We start from the raw sequence: 15,010 nt of genomic DNA, 5'->3' as shown, positions 1-15,010 counted from the left end.
CAATGTGACGACGTCATCACGACTTGTCGACTCGACTTCGACATTATTGACGGATAAGTCGACTTGAAAAAAACTAAAGTCGTTAATGCCCTACCTCCAACAGCCCAAACACATGCCTGTGAGGTTAATCCATGATCCAGCTGAGTGTGTGGTTGTCTGCCTCTCGGTGTGTTTGCCCTGGGATGACTGGTTCAGGTGTACCATCAGCTGAGCAGGTCGGGTTGGCTCAAACATGCAGTGACCCTGCAGGATAAAGCAACAGAGAAAATAAACAGCCTGCTTGCTCCTAGAAAAGTTGGATTCATATCTGTGTGTGTACGTCTGCAGTCCTGCGCATGCCAAGCTCAGGAAGCAAACTTGTAATTGATCATTACCCGTGGCGGCTGCATAATTGATAGTGGAGTAGCTGTAACACTTTCCCACACATGCTGCGCTGTCATTGTCAGTCTTTGTCAGTACGCTGTTCACACACCCCACGATTGACAATGCAAACACACAATTCCAGAGCAGGGGAAGAGTGAGAGAGAGAAGACGAAAACATGCATAATTACACACAGCCTTGTGAAATGTGTGCTTTGCAATCTGCTGTGTGTTGTTAGCAGTCACTCCTCACTTCAGTCAAAGCCTCTCTCGGCTGTCCTCGTGCTTTCTGCTGACTTTCAGAACAAGCAGTTGCAATAATGCAAGTGGCGTGAAGCTGCAGAAACAATCCGTCTTTTTCTGTACGACTGAGGCCCACAAGTAAAAATACAACATGTTTGTTATGTTTAGGGCAGTCGCGGCCGGTGGCGAGGGGCGCAGGTGTCGGGAGCGTTTGTTTTGTCCGCCTACACCGGCAGCGGCGGGTGGTGCGGCGTTAGTTCACTTCCACATTGGCAGAAGCGCTCATTTCCATACCCGCGCATTCCAGGCAGGCAGTTTTGAAGAAACCAGTTTATTAAAAATAACCGTGGCCTACCTGTTGTGTTGTTTGGAATGCGCCTTGAATGCGCGGGTGTGGAAACGAGCGCTCCCGTCTGATGGCAGTGGCAGCTCAGTCTACAGCTTGGGGGCCACAACAGAAAAAAGCTCTGTCCCCTCTGAGCTTACGCTTGGACCTCGGCACCTCCAGGAGCAGCTGATCAGCTGATCTGAGGCACCGAGCAGGAGTGTAGAGGTGGAGCAGCTCGGAGAGGTAAGGCGGGGCGAGACCGTTCAGGGATTTAAAAACAAATAAAAGAGCCTCAAAATGGACTCTAAAGTGCACAGGTAGCCAGTGGAGGGAGGCCAGGACGGGAGTGATGTGCTCCCTCTTACGTACTCTTCTATGCAGACCTGTTGGCCGACCCTCACTGCGCTACAAGGATGTCTGCAAGCGCGACATGAAAGCTCTGGACATCAGCACTGACAGCTGGGAGACCACTGCAGCTAACCGCAGCAGATGGCGCCGTGCACTCAAGAAGCAGTTGAAGATGGGCGAAAACAAGATCCAGAGCCTGACAGAGTGCAAGAGAGCCAGACAGAGGGCGCGCTCACCTGGAGACTACCCGGCAACCGCTCACACCTGCAGCCACTGTGGCAGAGTCTGCCGCTCTGGGATCAGCCTCAACCGAAGCGGTTCCAGCCGTGGTCCCAGCGTGACTTCCAACTAGGGCGCAATCATCCACGGAGGCCTGCTCTACGCAGACAGGCTGTGGGGCCTTGAGAACAGAGTCTATGGTTTTATACAGCACATGTGGGTCGTGGCGGTTCTCCATAATAATGTTTGACAAATATTCTGTCTTTGCACCTTTAAGGATGTTCTGATATCTGTGGAAGCAGTCTTTCAAAATTTGGAAAGAAACGTGCAGCTTGTCCTTCTTCCACCTGCACTCCCTCCGAGCTGCCCGAGTTCTCTCACTGAACCAGGGCTCAGGTTTGGCTTTGGGCTGCCTGGTTTTTTATGGAGCTGCTGAGTCCAGGATTATTTGACAGGAGGAGTGCAACGATGAGCTGAACTCCTCTGGACCGGTCAGTTCTGGGGGAACAGAGCTGGTTGAAGGCAGCAGAGAAAAGAGCAGCGGTGGAAGGGTTAAAGGTCCGACAGCGCCGTGCAGCTTTTAACTGGTGCACAGAACAACCCAACTTCAAAAACCACAGGCAGATGGTCAGACAAAACACTGTTGTATATCTCCAGATTTGTAACAGAGAAACCTTGGCGGAACGGTCACTGTTCATTCTGGACCGTCCTCAACTCTGGCCACTGGAAACACAACCCGATCCCAGAGAGTAGCGGACAAAAACACACACCGACTTTTTAAAGTCAAAGATAGACTGATGCCTTTGAGTCTGCAGGATCGGGGATTTTCAGAAAGTGGAAATGTGCATTCATATTGGAAACTGAACTGTCCTGTTATCAACACCAGTGCAACCAATGCAGAAAATGCCTTTTTTTTTTTCCCTTGTCCTGTTCGCCAGCTGGGGCGTGCAATATTGTATGATTGTAGCCTTTTACTGTCTGAACAGATTTTAATGTTAGCAGCAGGACGAGAATGAATCTCCTCCTGCTGCTGCCTTTATTTAAAGCTGGCATCCGGCATGGCTGAGGACAGGACCGGGACGGAAACGCTCAGAGAGCGAGAGACAGAAAGAGAGAGATAAAGAGAGGGAGAGGGGGGGGGGGGGGGGGGGGGGGGGGGGGCACAACCTATGTACAAATTCACAATACAAAACAGTGTTGTCGACGCACCACACGCAACCAAGAACAATCCCAAACCCCAATCTAGACAACACCAAAACAGAGCCGACATGCAACACAAAAACTGACAGAACCATACATATATATATATATATATATATATATATATATATATATGTGTGTGTGTATATATATATATATATATATGTATGTACATACATTTTTTTTTTCTCCTGACGAACCACAGTAGTGAACAGACCAGGCCACAAAAATAAAAGGAGGTGTAGGGAAGGAAGGAAATGCAAGGACACCACAAACTTTTTTTTTTTTTTTTGGGAATATAGCTAATAGTAACTAGTAGTAAACTCGGGGCGTGCATCAAGAGAGGGCTACTACAGATCACCATTAGTCTCACCACCACAAGAAGACAAGGTAACCGAGTATGTGAAGAGTGACTGAAGATCAGCGTGATCATGCAAATATGATGGTGATAGTGATGGTGATAGTGATCATGATAGTGATAGGTGATAGTGATGATGGTGACTGCAAGTGGAAGGTTTATATTCCATCAGGAACAGAGAAATACACCAGTAATTACGGGTGTCTTCAAATACTCAACGATTCGATGATTCGTTCGAAGGGGCCTGATTCGAAGGCCAATCATACAGTCGAAGCACCACAAAATGTGGTTATTAAATGAGGATCCTTCCATTGCAGCTGTATGGGGGTGCTGAATGACTGATTTTACATAGAATTGCTTGTTTGTTTGTTTTTTTCAAATAAACATGATATAAAGCCTATTTGATATACATGTTAGACTATCAAATATACTGTGGAAAAATTTACTTAACTTGTACTTTAATTCAATATTCTATCTTTGTGAATGAACCACCATGGTGAGTGGTACAATCCAATTTTGCAGAGCACCATCACAGAGCAGCATCTCGATTTGGCTTAACTTTAAAAGGCTCACAATGTCGGAAAAAACAAACTTCAGAACAAATCAAAGATGATCCAAAAAAAGTCAAATGCAAGTTGTGTCAGCAGCTCCTTTCATATCGCTCCACAACAACTAACATGGCTTTCCACCTTAAAGGAATACTCCGAAGATTTTGCACCCACGCCCTATCCCTATCATTGACAAAGTGAGATAAGCTCATAAATACCTTTTTTGTGTCCGTTCGTCCAGCCGCTGGATCCCAGCTGTTAGCATCGTAGTTAGCTTAGCTCAACTGCTGGAGGTGAAGAGGAGACAGAGCCGGATTGACGAAAGTGGACAAAATCCTCCTTCCAGTGGTCCAGGGGATGGCGTATTAGCACGTGAAGTAAATCCAAATGGTTGTAAAACATAGACGTGTTGTTTTAATAAAAGTGTTGTTTTACCTGCCTGCACTGGTTAGTTTTTTTTTTAATTACTGCAACATTCTGGTGTATCTTATATTCAAATGATAAAAAAAAAAGAAAAAGAAAATAAAAAAAAGATGATAGATTCGACTATCACTCAACTATCGGCAGGATCGTAAATCAGATTCGACTATGTAAATTCTTAGTCGGGGGACACCTCTACCAGTAATACTATACTGGATTGGAAAAACAGCATCCTGACCCTCCCTAATATCAGGAATGATCCCATTACCGCTGCCCTCACCTTCTCCAACTAAAAACAAAACAAACAAAAAAAAAACAGCAGCTGTCAGAATGAAAACACTGGAAAATATCCCAGTTCTTTACTATTATGCTCTTTGAAACCAGCCAGTCTTAATTCATGCCCCATTAACACAACATAACTCAAAGTAATGCTGAAAACTTCCATTGAGGTTTTTTTTTTGTGTCTGTTTTCAGAACAACAGAGCTGAAATCCACCGAGAGTGTCTATAGAGTCGACAGTCTCCACAACAGCGATCCCCTTCCATGAATAACCATGTGCTCACCATTAATATTTATAGAGGACTGTTGCTGGGGCTGTGTGTGTGGTTTGAATGCAAACAGTGCCATCGCATGGCCCATCATGAAAACTACACTGTATTCAGTGACTCTGCCATTTCAGTGGAAACAAGCATCACTTTCAAAACGCTGCGGTGGAACATCAGTGAGCTGAGAGCAGGAGCAGCCCTGAGCTGACAGCTGGGCCTCAACCAGGCTGGAAAACCATTTCAGAGGGACCGGATCCTCTTTATGTTGGATAAACACTGCATGAAAAGAGGGATTTTCACCGGAAACAGCACCGTAAATGGTCATGACATTTCAAGTTAACAGCTATAAATGGGGACTTGCAGTCAACACCGAAAACTGCTGATTATCGGTGTGAATGGCTGCTGTCTCTGCCCCCGGGACGGGGGACACCTTCCAGAGACAATGAAAATGCCATGAGCAATACAAATGCAAATCAGAGAGGTGTGTGTGTGGAAAGCCAGGGAGGCGGGGGATTAAGTGTTCACACTGGTATTAATATTTTTAAGGGGACACACACACACACACACACACACACACACACACACACACACACACACACACACACACACACACACACTAATGCTACTTCTTTATTTTCATCAGGGTTTTATGGAATTAATCAAAGTGTAACACAGACACTTTAAACATCGTCAGTCCCCTAAAATCTCAAATATTGTACAGAGCAGCACGACTACAGTCACCTTTTCTTTAATGTGACTTAACTGCACAGTGGCTCTGTTTACCACACATCTTCCTACAATGCACTCAAGAGCAAGAGATGAGGAGGGATATGAAGTGCCTGTTCCCTGTAGGCTCCAAACCTCTACTGGCTTCCCACAGACATGTCTGTCTGGATGGGAGGAAGCCTGGAGACTCCTGCAATGAGATGTCTACATTTAGTGTAAAAACAGTGTCTGGAAAGTCCCTCCACAGTGGAGACTTAGAAAAACCCCATCTTTTGTTTACTATGTATAGAGGAGGAGACAGAATTTCATCTCAGTATGAGACAGAAGCATCACCTGTGTGACCTTTAATAATAATAATAATAATAATAATAATAATAATGATAATAATAATTTATTCAATTTAAAAAGCACCTTTCAAAGCACCCAAGGACACTGAACATTAAAACACTGAAAAAATTAAAAACAATATTAACAACATAAAACAGAGGGCAACAACATTGTAATGGTGGCTGTGACTATGAGCTGTTGGTGATGTAGGACTGTCTGAACAGGTGAGTTTTGAGTCTGGCTTTAAACAGTGGCAGGGAGTCAATGGTGCAGAGGTCGGGAGGGAGAGCGTTCCAGAGCTGGAGCAGAGCGACTGGATGCTCTGGACCCCATGGAGACGAGGCGGGCAGGGGGAACAGGAAGCTGGAGGCTGGAGGAAGAGCGGAGTGACGGACAGGAGTGGCCATGTGGAGGAGGTCAGATATGTCGGGTGGGGCCAGGTTATGGAGTGCTCTGAATGTAATGAGAAGTGTCTTATAGTTAATTCTCTGTTTTATTGGGAGCCAGTGGAGTTGTTGTAAGATGGGGTGATGTGGTGAATGGGGTGATGTGGTGAATGGGGTGATGTGGTGAATGGCGGGAGTCCGGGTAATGAGGAGAGCTGCAGAGTTCTGGAGGAGCTGCAGTTTCTGGAGGGATTTGTTGGGGAGACCAAGGAGAAGTGCGCTGCAGTAATCAATCTGGGAGGTGACAAGGCTGTGGACGAGGATGGCAGTGGTTTGAGGAGTATTTGTATTTGTATATATTATGATCTCCATTAGCTGTCACAAGTACAGCTAATCTTCCTGGAGTCATCACCACAAGACAATACAGCATGCTCCTCCCATACAGTATTTTTACACCAGTTTAACAAAAATAACAAGTATCGATTCCCCTTCCCCTCCCACACTCCCCGCATTCACACGCATTCACACACACTCACACAAATGAAAAATAATGAAAAGGGAATGCACAAGAAGTTATACACATTTCATCAGCTCGTTGATGTGCGTTACACCCTCCATACCTGAACACAGAACCCAGACCCTACTGCTGCTCCTGTAGCACAACAGATACCTAAATAATGTATATATTACAAAAAATGCAAATATTTATGACCTTACATTGTAAGAAGATGCCTTTTTAAAAAGCTTATAATTATTTCCTGTTAAACTAGCTGCTGGATTATTTATTGAGAATGTGCAATATATTTGGGCATTTGTGCAATTGATCATTCGTATTTATATCATGTAGCTATGTGTTTGTTTGGATTGGTGCTGGCTTTTTTCTATATGCATTTCTACTTATTTATAGTGAGTAAATGGTTTGGTCTGTTAAACGGAACACTGCTAAATTAACTTCTTTATCCATATTCATTGTTTATTGTTCACTGTAAATTTACATATACTCACTTGGTGTTTTAATCCCGTTTAGGTTTTTACCTGCTACTACAGCTCCAACTCTCAAATCTAAACCCAATTTTATATGGTGGCATTCAGCAAAACTTAAATAAAAGAAAAGAAATGGGAAAAGAAAACAAAGTTGTCAAGTTGTCTGAGTAAATCCGCTACACGACTATGAGACTAAGGTACACCTTCAAGTGTGGGGCGCAGTTTCTTAAAGATACGCTTGACATTCAGAAAAGAACCAGACAGGAAGTTACACCGGAAGTTTCGCAATAAAACAATTTTCCTATATGTTGTTATTCCGCCGCCTCGGGAGGCACGAGAATCAGCTCAACACGGCCCCAGACAGTAGCGAACGCGGAAATTACCGTTTTTATGTAGAGTAAACCATACAAAAGTAACTACTGGATAAAGAAAAGAACTCATTTGAGATCAAAACATAAACCATGTACTCACCCTTACTGGAAGTCTATAAATTACAGATCAATGTGGCTGGACGAGCAGAGCGACCTTGGAGAAGCCAAATGAGGTGTGTGTGTTTTTTTTATTTTCTGTTTATATAATGTGTTGTTCGTGTGATATCGAGAGCAGAGAGAGCAGCCCTCCCCATCCGGACAGCGCGCCGCTGCGCTGTGTGCGTTGACTTTGGAGCAAGACGCTGGCGCTCCGCTGCGCTTTCGCGTCGCAGCGCTTTCACGTCCGGTGGAAATTGGGGGTTAGTCAGTGGAACATTAGTGCTGGGTTTTGGACCACCTGACCTATTCTACCCCAAAGGTGGCGTCGGATTAAAGCTCGTGTCCGGAGTTTCCGTTCGTTTCCAACATATGTATCATTTTTCAACAGAGCTTATATGTGTCAGTCTGGTTCGATACTACAATATAATATTAGCATAAAGCAATATATACATTTATTTATGAGCCCCGCCTTCGTCTCATAGACCCCCATGTTATCCGAAAAAGCGCCGGTCAGCTTCAGCCAATAGATTTCGAGCTTCCGCATTCTCGTGCTGTCAATCAAAGTGTGGAGCAGCCAGAGAGCACGGCCGCTCGCCCAGCAGAGGAGAGTTAGCTCTGCAGCAGATATATCCACTGTCTGCTGAACATCCACCGTAAACAGCTCAACATGGAGGATGCTGTAGGACTCAGAGGCTCTCATTTTCACCCAACAGATAATAGCGTGCAGAATTAAAGGGGCGTGGCTTGGTCGCTCATGAAAGCAGAGGGAGGGCGGAACCTGAGACGTTGGATTAAAAAAAAAAAAAAACTCTCTCTTTCAAAACTCCAGACACGAGCTTTAAGTCCCTAGGTGTTCTCTGAACAATTGAGTCTTCAATTGTCTCTTGAAAGTGGACAAGCAACTACTGCAACAAGAAACTGTGATGTTTCACAGTTAGGAATGGAAAATTGATCTCTTCTGTCCAAAAACTCCAGAATACTTCAGGTTTGACTGTTAAAATTGACAGCAGCTTTATACTTTTAAGCTCCTCTCAAGAGTCAATCAGTCTGGAAGATTTCAGCAACCAGAACCTCCGTTCTGCTGCCCCCTGCTGGACAGGACAGGTAAAAAAGAAAAAAAAACTAATCCCAATTTTATCAGTGGATTATCATCACTGCAAAGAGCTGAATGCCAAAACACCAAGCTTCAGTATTCCATATATGTGCAGCTCATTCACACGTGACAGGAGATCTGGCTCTGTGAATAGACCGTTAATGAAAACAGGAGGCACAAAAAGTGAGACCAACGTAGGAGACCTTTTAATTTCAGCCCATCATTTTCAATTATTCAAAGCCACTTAGCACATTAACTTTCTCCTGGAAACTTCTGAAACCTCACACCGTCACCAAGCATTAAGGAAACATCAAATATTGAGCTGGAGAAAAGTAGGTGATAAATATTGCAGGTGTTGGGAGGAGTCGGCACGGAGGCCTCAGGCCTGAGTATGAGAGGTGAGCAGCCACGAGGACCCGCTTCATGTGGGCACATGAAGCAGAGGTAGGGATGCACCAATTACACTTTTTAAAAATCCCAAACTCTAGCTACTTGCCGATACTGCGTACTGACATGAGTAGTTCTGGACAGTCAGAGCCTCAGTCAATCGCTCTCTTTGTGGTTTGACTGACTTGTTTGAATACTTCCATCAGAATGAACACCAGGACTCCAGCTGTATGGAAAAGACTATTTCCAATATTTCCATTTATAAACCATTGGGTGTTTCTATCTGCAGCTTCAGTTTGTTTCAGCTAATAACTGATGCACACAGTATCCATCCATACATCCATTTTCTACCGCTTATCTAGGACCGGGTCGCAGGTCAGCAGTCTCAGCAGATGCCCAGACTTCCTGTCTCCCGACTTCCTGTCCTCAGACTCTTCCGGGAGGATCCCAAGGCGTTCCCAGGCCAGCCGTGAGACATAGTCTCTCCAGCGTGTCCTAGGACGTAGACTGACCATTAAATTGAGAGCTTCGCCGTTCGGCTCAGCTCCCTCTTCACCACAACAGACCGATACAATGACTGCATCACTGCAGATGCTGCACCGATCCACCTGTCAATATCACGCTCCATCTGTCCCGGGACGGACGACGCCATCCTCTACCTGCTGCAGAGATCCCTGTCTCACCTGGAGGATGCTGGGAACACCGTCAGGATCATGTTCTTTGACTTTTCCAGTGCCTTCAACACAATACAACCATCACTGCTGAGGGTGAAGATGGAGAGGGCGGGGTTAGTGACCAGCTGGCTGCATGGACCATGGACTACCTCACAGACAGACCCCAGTATGTCTGATGTGGTGGTCTGCAGCGCTGGAGCCCTCCAGGGTACAGTACTCTCACCTTTCCTCTTCACCCTCTATACATCGGACTTCCGCTACTCCACAGACACCTGTCCGTGATAGCACCTGTCAGATAACACTGACTCTCTGTATCAGAGGGGTCAGAGTCGTCTGTACCTGCTGAGGAGGCTGGCATCATGTGGTGAGAGCAGACCACTGCTGAGGACCTTCTATGACACTGTGGTGTGGTCTGTGGTCTTCTATGCGGTGGTGTGCTGGGATGGGGGGGGGGGGGGGGGGGGGGGGGGGGGGGGTTGCACTGAGCGAGACAAGAACAGACTCAACAGACTGATTAAAGGATCCAGCTCAGTCTGCGCTGCCCCCTGGAGGGAGGAGGGCTCTGGCCAAACTACTGTCCGTCATGGAAAACGTTTCCGCAGATTGTTTATTCCAGCGTCAGATTGTACAGTGCCGCTGTATAAATTTCACTGTGTGGTGTTTTGATGTGCTTTTTGCCTGCTCCAGTCTGCACACACACATCCACCTATGAGTAGTGGCAAATGTCCCATCCTCCTGTGTGTGGTGCTAGGGATGTGCACGGTGTTACTTGCAAAATGTGTGCTGTTTGCCTGCTAATCTTTTTGCACTTTGTGTTTTCTTGTTTTCCTATTTATACTTATTTATATTATATTTGGTACTGTGATACTTCTTTTTGGGTTGCTGTAACAGTGAAATTTCCCCATCGTGGGATCAGTAAAGTTTTATATTATTTTATCTTATCAATCAATCCAACTTTATTATAAAGCAATTTTCATATTCATAAAAAAGCGCAAAATGCTAAACAGTAAAATCAGTCAAAACAAAAAACAAAAAAAGACCAAAAAAAGAACAAATCTGCACACACACACACACACACACACACACACAGACAGACAGACAGACAGCTAGTTATACTTGAACGCCTCCATTTCAGCCAGAGTCTCTCCACCGACCTGGAGAGGGCAGACCACCTTCTGCCGGTCCGGGACCATGGCCTCGGATTTGGAGGCGCTGATCCTCATCCCCATTATTTCACACTGAGCTGCTCACACAGTACCAGCAATGAAATTAGGTTTATTGGATAAACTAATATGCATCAGAACAAAATTGGACATGTGCAGAAAACTGAGCACCAAAACGTTCATAACCTCTAACAAGGGTCTGGATTCCAAATATCTGCACCATTCGTCCAAAAACAAAGGTTCTTTTCCAAAGACCAGGGAGGTATTTTGTTATTTACCTGACGGTTTCGGCAGCTGTCAGCTGTCTTCTTCAGAGAGTCACGTGATGTTGTTGTGACGTATCTTGTCAGCTGATTTATACAGGTTTTGGCGCTATTCTCCCACTAGTGGAAGCGGGAGAACAGCGCCATCTGCAGTCCGACTTCTTGAGTACAGCATCCCAGGTGTGTGAAAGCAAAAAGGCCCCCTCATCCCGGTTCACTGTCTCGGGGGCACGTCAGGTAAATAACAAAATACCTCCCTGGTCTTTGGAAAAGAACCTTTGTTTTTGGATTATAACTTGGAAAGACCAATGAACCTTTTTGGACTATTACGCGCAAGTCATGGATTACAATGTATCAAAGACTTCCGGGCATTGGAGCGCCTGGAAGAGAAACGGGCACCTTTCCGCAACCATCTAAAATTCAGCCTAAGATGTCGAGACAAGGAAATCATCCCACGCAGCCTCTGTCTAAAGAACCCCATCCCAACCCATAATGCTGAAAGGATAATAAAAGGAGCACGCTTCGCCTTACTGAAGGAGAGAATACGGTGCACCGCAAACAAGGTAAACTTAATTGACGCACAACTGAAAACAAACATTGACAGCTTCACACACAACTACGCTATGGATGAGCACACGAAAGGTTTGGTAGACGAATATCTTAAGGCAACACACGAACGCGTTTTCATTAAGACAAAAACAAGACATATTGAGAAACTACTAAGACTAGAGACACACAACCGGAAAGAAACTGAAGAAGTCAAAATCAATCATAGGTGGGTGAAGAACCTGTCCGAGCGGCAACTCTCACAAATCGAAATAAAAGTGCTATCCAGAGGACTTAATTACGCCATCACCCCCAACAAGATGCCATACGATGATTTTATATTGGCCACGGAGCTAGCGTGCCAATCAATAAAGGACCAAGGAAAAAAAGCAGAGCTCAGGAACGAAGTAGCAGGAATCTTAAAAACTGCAAAATTACCACCAGGCAACATAACAAAGGAGGAGAGAAAGGCCATCCACGCACTTCAAAATGACAAAACAATAACAATAATACCAGCGGATAAGGGAAGAGCGACGGTCATCATGGACACAAAGTGTTACGAACAGAAAATGGAGGACATGTTAAAAGACAGATACTTATGAAATAATGAGAAAGGATCCAACAGAGGAAAAAAAGAAGGCTCTCAAAGCTCTACTCAAACCACTGTTAGCAGAGGAAAAAATAGACAAAGACACATACAACCACCTTATATCAACAGCCAATATCACTCCACGTATATATGGCACACCTAAAATCCACAAAAAGGGTGCCCCCCTGAGGCCCATAGTTGACAGCATAGGATCAGTTACCTACAACTTGTCAAAAGCACTGGTGGATTTAATTAAACCATTACTTGGACAATCGAAACAACATTGCAAAAACTCAAGAGAACTGGCAGAAGAACTTAAGAACATCCAAGTACACCCAGATGAAATCCTAATCTCGCATGATGCCATATCCCTCTTCACAAAGACCCCCCTACACGTTACCCTGCACATAGTGGAAAACAAACTCAGGACAGACAAAACACTCAAGAAACGCACCAATTTGACAGTAGAGGACATAACCCGGCTTTTACATTTTGTCTCCACGTCAACATATTTCCAGTATAAACAAAACATTTACAGACAAAAAGAGGGTTTCGCCATGGGGGACCCCCTCTCAGCCATCATGAGTGGTTTTTTCATGGAGGATCTGGAGGAGAAGGCCATCAACACTGCACCAGCTCAGTGTGGACTCATTATGTGGAAGAGGTACGTGGACGACATCTTGGAGAAAATAAAAAAAGGACACACACAAGAATTAACAAAACATCTCAACACAATCGACACCACCGGAAAAATACAGTTCACACATGAAGAAGAAGAGAACCATGCAATACATTTTCTGGATATCAACATTTCCCACAAAGAGGACGGCAGCATTAAAATAAACATTTACAGGGAACCAACGCACACCGATCAATATCTCTGATGGACATCTGAACACCCCACAGCACACAAACTCTCTGTAATAAGAACACTTTTTGACCGGGCCAACATGATCACAGACGAGGAGGACAGGAGGAAAGAAGAACAACACATCATCCAAGCGCTAAAACAATGTGGATACCCCAACTGGGCAATACAAAAAGGAAGAAGGCAGGTTCAGGAGAAGAAAAAGAGACCCAAGCCAAAAGAAAACAACAGAGAGCGGATGGAGAGCAACACGATGGTAACCCTACCATACATCAGGGGCATCACAGAGAAAGTACAAAGAGCAATGAAAAAACAAAACATCAGTACTCCAGTAAAACCACATAGAAAACTCAGACAAATACTTGTACACCCCAAAGACAGAATACAACCGGAGCAAAAATGCAATATTATCTACAAAATCCCATGTAAGCTATGTAACAAAACATACATTGGAGAGACAGGGAGGACTTTCAGCACACGAAAAAAGGAACACAAGACAGAATGTGAGAAAGAAACCAGCACAGCACTAACACGAGCAACAAAAAGAAAAGCTGAACAGGAACAACTCAAGTCGGCCATTTCAGATCATTGCAAAAGAGAAAATCACATTCTGGATTGGGACGGAGCGAGAGTCATCGGGACAGAAGAGAACAAACACCGACGCTGGATAAAAGAGGCTATTGAAATTCGGAAACGTGCCCCCGAGACAGTGAACCGGGATGAGGGGGCCTTTTTGCTTTCACACACCTGGGATGCTGTACTCAAGAAGTCGGACTGCAGATGGCGCTGTTCTCCCGCTTCCACTAGTGGGAGAATAGCGCCAAAACCTGTATAAATCAGCTGACAAGATACGTCACAACAACATCACGTGACTCTCTGAAGAAGACAGCTGACAGCTGCCGAAACTGTCAGGTAAATAACAAAATACCTCCCTGGTCTTTGGAAAAGAACCTTTGTTTTTGGATTATAACTTGGAAAGACCAGTGAACCTTTTTGGACTGCACCATTCGTCCTTCAGTGAAGCAGAGGCTGATGGTTTCCGAGCTTCATTCAATCCTTCAGATTTTCAGGGATGTTCCAGCCTGGTGCAGAATTCCAGAATGAGTGAGTGAACGATTCTGAAGCATTTTGGGTTTTTGTCTCGTTGAAATGTCCTGGCCCATGGTAACTTCACCCCGTGACAAATTCTTGAACATTACTATCACGAATTTACTGATATATAATAAAAACCATATGACCCTCAACTTTAACAACTTTTTTTTTAAGTGTACCTCTTTGGTATCACTGTTATATTCTATTTCATATTACTTCCCATTTTATTAAACTTTATTAATTATTTATGTTTTGGCATCATCCAGGCCTCCAGTATGTAGATGATCACATGAAACATGTTCTGCTGTCACAATAAAGAATCCTTGATTGTTTGAAGCTTTTCACTTGTTTTATTTTTTATTCATAAAATGTTTTTATATAAGTTTCAACTCATGAGCGAGAAACTCTTCAATGGCTTTGGTTAGAAAATGACACTTCTTCCTTTGTTCCACCAGGCTGGCATGTATCCAGACGACTTTAATTAAATTAGCAACAACCATTAGCCTTGAGTTGATTTTTTAATGTTTTCCCCTCGGGGCTCTCAACCATCTGAAAACATACGTTCCTAATCAGTCATTTGAATTCATTAAAGTTTCTCACACCACACTAGGACAATGACAAATGCTCATATTAAAAAGGAGCTTTGTGTCGCCCAGATGGTTAATTGCTTCATTCACAGTTATTTAATAATTCATTCCTTTGTATTCCTGCATGTTTCTGTTGCTGATGCTGATCATCAGGACACTCATCTACGTGACTGCTTGTTCCCATGAGGCTGGAGGACACAGAGGCGTGCAGGACCAGGCAGCGGGGATTATCAAAGATTATTGTTGTTCATTATGAGGTGAAAATAAAACTGGGAATTCATTTCAG

The sequence above is a fragment of the Salarias fasciatus genome, chromosome 2, assembly GCF_902148845.1.
Source record: "Salarias fasciatus chromosome 2, fSalaFa1.1, whole genome shotgun sequence".
Classification (NCBI taxonomy): Eukaryota; Metazoa; Chordata; class Actinopteri; order Blenniiformes; family Blenniidae; genus Salarias; species Salarias fasciatus.
This window is presented reverse-complemented; position numbering follows the sequence as displayed.